A 6,924-nucleotide genomic window follows, 5' to 3' on the forward strand; every position below is an offset into this window, starting at 1 on the left:
ACTGCTCCAGCAGATAATCAAAAGATTGGATCGGCAAGAACAGAAAGCGAAGTTAAGAGAGCGCCGTAACGAGCGCCGATTCAAACACCTCAAGGAGCTACTCAAGGGACACTTCAAGGACTCAGACACCCCGGACTCCACTTCTTTTACCAGCACATGGAGCCATGATGGTCCCGACTGTAGAGATACTGCTACCAGCCCACCCTTGTTCCTGACAGATGGCACCGAGGACGGTGCAAAGCCTTAAGTGTGGGGAGGTCGGTCAGTACCTGACTTCCAGAGGTAATTTCTCTTCCCTAGAACCAATAAATTAGGATATTTTACTTAGTTTTTCTTTCTTTTATAGAATAGGATAAATTGCATAGTAATAGGTTAGTTGCATGCATGCTCTACTTGATTGAAAAGACAATAAGTTTCTTCTAAGACTCTATCTTTGGAACAAAATTTCACTAATTTTTTAAAAAAAAAACATTTTTTATGATAAATTTGCTTGAAGTTGTATTTGGAACATGATGTTTGAGCTAAAGAACACACAACCTGTGAGATTTGAGCCTTTATGAATGGTTACATTATTTAACCATAATTATTTTATTCTTGTGTGTTTACTTCTCTATGATTGTAATTTATATTTTGTTTTATCTTATATGTCCAATATTTATTATATTTGTATGCTTGCATATAATTGAGGCCATTATTTGTTTAAACTCACTTATCCAAATTAAGCCTACCCTTTTTCAACTACCTTTGTTAACCACTTTGAGCCTTTAATTCCCATTTGTTCTATATTTCACCACATTACTAGCCTTAAACGGAAAAACAATTGTATATCCCAAATTGAATCTTTGGTTAGCTTGAGATAGAATTGTGTGTGCTAATTAAATATGGGAAATTGTAGGAACAAAAGTTATTAAGGGAACGTGTCATGATAATTTAATGGGAATTTGGATACCTACATGTGAAACTATAAGAATTAAAAATCTATGTGCATTGATAAGCTATGTTTATTTTTGCTTCTATTTAAAAAAAATAATTTTTAATAAATAAATGAATAAGGGGACAAAATTACCCCGATGCTGAATTGAGAATTCAAAGATCAATGCACATATGACAAAAATTAAAATAAAAAGTTGATACATGAGTATTGAATGTAAAAGGGGAATTCTGGGTAGCTAGGTATGAATTCTAAGGTTATGCAAGTTATATAGGTTAGGTTGAAGCTTGGGTTAATTAAAGATTCAATTTATAAGCTCACTTGACCATACATGTATCCCTACTTACCTTGGCCCCATTACAACCTTGAAAAGACCTCATGATGTTTGCATTGGTATATTAACTGTTGTTGATTGGTTAGGAGAAGAACAAAAGTTAGAGAGCATGATTAGAGAAGGATAGAGTGATTACCCTATACACTAGAGAGATTAGAGCGTACATACATCATCAGTGAGGGTTCAATGCTTGAATTTTCATGTTCCCTGCTTTCATAAGCTATCTTCTTGCACTTTTATCTGTCTTACTGTATAATGATAGAATTAGTGGAATTTGATTTGTAATTGTTTTGAAGAGCTTCTTCACTTTTGATCAAGTGGACAGGAATCATATAGTTGCATTCATATATATAGGATTGCATTGCATTGCATGAGTTTCTGCATGTTCATACTTGTTTACTTTATCTCCTTCAATTAAGCATGAGGACATGCTAATGTTTAAGTGTGGGGAGGTTGATAAACCACTATTTTATGGTTTATATTGTGTTTAATTGTGTGGTTTTATCATGATCCTTACCCACTTATTCATTAAAATAGCATGCATTTATATTTCCTTCCTGAAATTATTACATGATTAAAAACTGCTTCCTAGAGACTTTTAATTATGTATTTTAATTTTTCTTTATTCCATTTGATGCCGTGATCTGTGAGTTAAGTGTTTCAGGCTTTATAGGGCGTGAATGAGTTGGAGATTTGAAAGGAAGCTAGCAAAAAAATGGAAGGAACACAAGAAATTGAGGAGATAACCAGCGAGAAGTGACGCGGCCGCATGGCTCATGCAACCGCGCGAAAGAGGAGAAATCACAGTGACGCGGCTGCATGGCTCATGCGACCGTGCGGACTGGAAAAGCACGAGTGACGCGAAGGCGTGGATGACGCGAACGCGTGGCGAGGAAAAGCGCGAATGACGCGTCCGCATGGATGACGCGATCGCGTGGCATGCGCGATCTGCATAATTTGCAGAATCGCTGGGGGCGATTTTGGACCCTATTTTGACCCAATTTTTGGCCCAGAACAGCAGACTAGAGCTAGAGAACATGCAGAAACCAAGGACAACATTCATTCTACACAATTTTTTAGTTTTTAGATCTAGTTTTTTACACCTCCTTTAGGATTTTAGTTTCTCTTACTTTTTTTGGCATTGGAACACTGAGAAGAGTTATTACCTCATCAAGACTTCGTCATTCTAGTTCGTTTTCTTTACTTGGTTACTCTTCCATGTTCTTTGCTTTGTTAATTTTACCATTGGAATATTCTTAGGATTATTTAATACAAGGATCACTTTTATTTTTAATTGACTATTTTAATTTTTATTTACAATGTCTTTCTTTAATTCCTGTTCATATGCTATGAATTTTACCTTTACAATGAGTGAGTAGTTCCCTAACTTGATGGGGAATTGATTGAAAGGAACCTTTGAGTTGGAAGGCTTGAAAAAAAAATTGTAATTGGGTTTATGGTTGGATTGCCTCCTAATCACTAACACCAATCCCTTTTAATTAAGTGGATTGCAACTTGTGAACGGACGTAGCATTCCAACTTGTTTGACTTTCCTTCACCTAGTGAAGGATAACTAAACAGGATAACCTTTAATTGTCAATTAATCTTGAGAGCATTCCAATAATAATAGGGATTCCAACTAATCAATTCACAGTCAAGGCTTTTATTTACATTATTCAAATTCATCAATTTAAATTCCTGTTTGCCCAATTCAAATCTTTTTGAAAACCTCTGATTAATAGAATAGCACACTTTTTTGCAACTCGTTGGGAGACGACCTAGGATTCATACTCCCAGTATTTTAATTTCAATTTTCTTTGACACCTTTCTAAATTGATAGGCGGATTTCTGGCGAGTTAAGAACTATACTTGCAACGTATATATTTTAACAATTTTTAATTTGCTAATTTCTGCCCGCATCAATACCACCTCACAGACAACCACCTCAACCCAACCAATCACAAGCACCACTGATAAAACACTATTTTATGGTTTATCTTGTGCTCAATTGAGTAGATTTTATCAACTCTTTACCCACTTATTCATAATATTTGCATGGTTTTATATTTCCTTCCTAATTTTATTCTATAATTAGAAACTTGCTTCCCGAGCCTTTTAATTACCAAAAATTAATTTCCCCTTATCACCATTCGATGCCTAGATATGTGTGTTAAGTGTTTTCAGAGATTATAGGGCAGGAATGGCTTGGAGGATGGAAAGGAAGCATGCAAAAGTAGAAGGAATATAAGAAGTTGAAGGAAATGTTAAGCTATCCAGCCTGACTTCTTTGCACTTAAACGGCTATAACTTTAGCTACAGAGGTCCAAACGACGCAGTTCCAATTGCGTTGGAAAGCTAACGTCCGGGGATTCGATTTGATATATAATATCCCATAGTTGCCCGGACGCTAGGCGACGCGACCGCGTGACCCATGCGGCCGTATCGCAGTGACAAAAATCAGCGTGTTTGAATTCGCAACCAGCGAATTCTGGGCTGTTTCTGACCCAGTTTGCGGCCCAGAAAACACAGATTAGAGGCTATAAAGTGGGGGAATGCATCCATTCAAAAACAGGCTTTCATATTTACAATTTTAGGAGTAGATATAGTTTTTAGAGAGAGAGATTCTCTCCTCTCTCTTAGGATTAGGATTTAGGACTTCTCTTAGTTTTAGGAGTGACTCTCAATCCCAGGTTCAATGTTCTTTTATTTCTTTTCTCAATTTTATTTATGACTCTCTATGTTTAGATTGATTTTCTATTTAATATATTTTGAGGTATTTCAGACTTATGATTGCTTTCTTTTATTTATATAAATAATTTGGATTTTTCCCTTTTGGCTTTGGTTGAGTCATTGGTAACTCTTGAGTTATCAAACTCATTGTTGATTGAAAATTGGAATTCTTCAAGAATTACTTCGAGATCCAATAACTCTAACATTTCCCAAGGAAAGACTGGGACTTGAGGATTTGAATTAATTCGTCCACTTATCTTACCTTCATAGTTAGAGGTTAAGAAAGTGGGAGAAAAATCCATTGTCGTCACAATTGATAAGGGTAACCAGGATAGGACTTCCAGTTCTTATACCTTGCCAAGAGTTTATTTTACAGTTATTATTATTTTATTTTACTTGTCATTCAACATACTTTTTACCTTGATCCAAAACCCCAATTTACAACTCATAACCAATAATAAGAACACCTCCCTGCAATTCCTTGAGAAGACGACCCGAGGTTTGAATACTTCGGTTATCAATTTATTTAGGGGTTTGTTACTTGTGACAACCAAAACGTTTGTATGAAAGGACTTTTGAAGGTTTAGAAACTATACTTGCAACGAGGATTTATCCGCAAATTTCTAGACCACGCAAAAGTTCTCTCATCAAAATGGCGCCGTTGCCGAAGAATTGCAAACGTGTGCCCTATTATTGGTTATTGTAAATATTTACTTTTTACTTGTTTATTTGTTTCTATTTTTGTTTTTATTTTTTCTTTTTCATAAATTAAGAGGTTATTGGTTTTTATTTAGTTATTAAATTTTTTTTAAAAATTTGTTCTTCGTGTTCATCTTAACCTTCAAGTTGTTCTTAGTTGTTTTCTTCGTTTTGATCTAAAAAATTTTAAGTTTGGTGTCATTTTATTATTTTTTCTCTTTCCTCATTAAATTCAAAAAATTCAAAACTTAAAAGTCAAAAATCAAATTTCAATATTTAAATTTCAAAATTTAAATCTTTTTCAAAAATCATATCTTTTTCAAAATCTTATCTTATCTTATTTCAAAATTTAAATTTCAAAAATTTAAAAATTCAAAATTTCAATTTTTCAAATTTTAAAATTTAAAATTCAAATTTTAAGATTTAATTTTCAAATTTAAAATTCAATAACCTTTTAATTTAAATTTGTTTTTATTTTTGTTTTTAATTTTTATTTTGCTACTATGAACTCTCACGCCTTTGGCTATGAGTCTGGTTACAATTATGTTGCAGGAAGAAAAAATTACAATGAGAACAGGCATCAAGGTTGGAACAATCAAAGATGGGAGGAGCCACAAGGATTTGATCAACCCTCATGGCAACAACCACCTCCAATGGACTATCAACAACCACCACCATATGCCTATAAACCCTCTCCTCAACACAGCTTTGAACCACCATACTCACAAGCCACCTACAACCATTCACCTCCATATGACCCTAACCGGTATCCACCATACCAACCACCCTATGAGCCAAATGAACCCACTTATCCACCCCAAACCTCCATGGAGAAAGCACTTACCGATCTAAACTCTACTATACAAGCTCTCTTCACCCAAATCGGACCACCAAATACCTTCAACAATTAACCCTCAAGCTCTAGTGCACTTTTTTGTCAACCACAGAATGATCTCTCTATCCCATCACCACCATCCATGGAAGAGCACCCACATCCATCAATCCAAGAGCAACATGGTCTCAATGATGCTATTGACATGGAACAAGAGAGAAGGGATCATCTTCGCAAATCCATACTTCATAAGGAGCTAGAGGACGCCTTAAAGGTGAATGTAGTAAAAACCCTTGAAGTTGAAGGAGTGGTTGAAGAATTAGTGAAGGAAGAATCAAGGGATCATCTCAAGGAAGCAGCGGATCGATTTCATGCAACTCTATATCAACTAAATCAAGTGATAAGTCAATTAGGTTCCCGACGCTCGGACACTCAAAGTGCTCTCATGGCTTCATGTGGGCAATCTAATGAAGAACGTAGCATGAAGGAGATATTAGAAACTCCAGTGGACAGTATGGAGCAAGACTTTGTACTGGAACAAGTGGAGGAAGCTGTAATTATCGAAGAAGAAGAAGTGGTTGTAGACTTAGGAGATGTTGAACCTCCATGGGAAAGTCAAGTTATAGAACCTCCTTCCAAGGCGATTGAAATTGATGCTGAGGAGGGTGTACAACCTCCAAGGCATATCATGATTAAGAACTTGGAAGAGGTCAATCAAGAGATGGAGATTAAAGAAGAAGAAGCACAGCCTCCCATGCCCTCGGTAAGCAATGAAGAAGAGATTGAATTGGAAGAAAGCTACTAAGAGGAAGAGGTTGAAATTGAAGAAGCTTGCAAAGAGGTGGAAGTTGTCAAAGAGCACAAAGGAGTGGAGCTTGGAATCACCTTGCCAAAGTTATTGGAGACCCCTCCCCCTAAGTTGCCATCATCCTTCACAACATTCAAGTGGGTAAAATTCATATCCTTTAGCTTTCTAATTCCACTTGAATATGGGCTACTGGAGACGGATGGTCAACTTAGAGCTCTTTGTGGTATTAAGAGTAAGAGGACGATGGTTAGTGGTTGGAGTTGTCAAGCAAGGTTCAACATGGTTGCATACTCAAAGTTTAAATGCAAGGGTTGGTGTAAAGCTCAACTGAATAGGTCTAGGAAGTTGTTTGGACGCCTCAGTGAGATTCTAAGGCTGAACCACCCGGATGGAATCATGATGATCAACAAGAAGACAGGTGCAAAAGCAAGGTTTGGGATCTTGGAATCTGTTCTGATATCCAACACCCCGGGAGCCTAAGAATCTGTTTAAAGCTACTCAAAGGCTTTACATGCCTAGTTTGGGACCCCGGAGGTTGTTCGAATTCTAAACACTGGTGGAGATTTTTGGATGAATACAAGCATAAGCCA

The sequence above is a fragment of the Arachis hypogaea genome, chromosome 16 (assembly GCF_003086295.3).
Source record: "Arachis hypogaea cultivar Tifrunner chromosome 16, arahy.Tifrunner.gnm2.J5K5, whole genome shotgun sequence".
Lineage (NCBI taxonomy): Eukaryota > Viridiplantae > Streptophyta > Magnoliopsida > Fabales > Fabaceae > Arachis > Arachis hypogaea.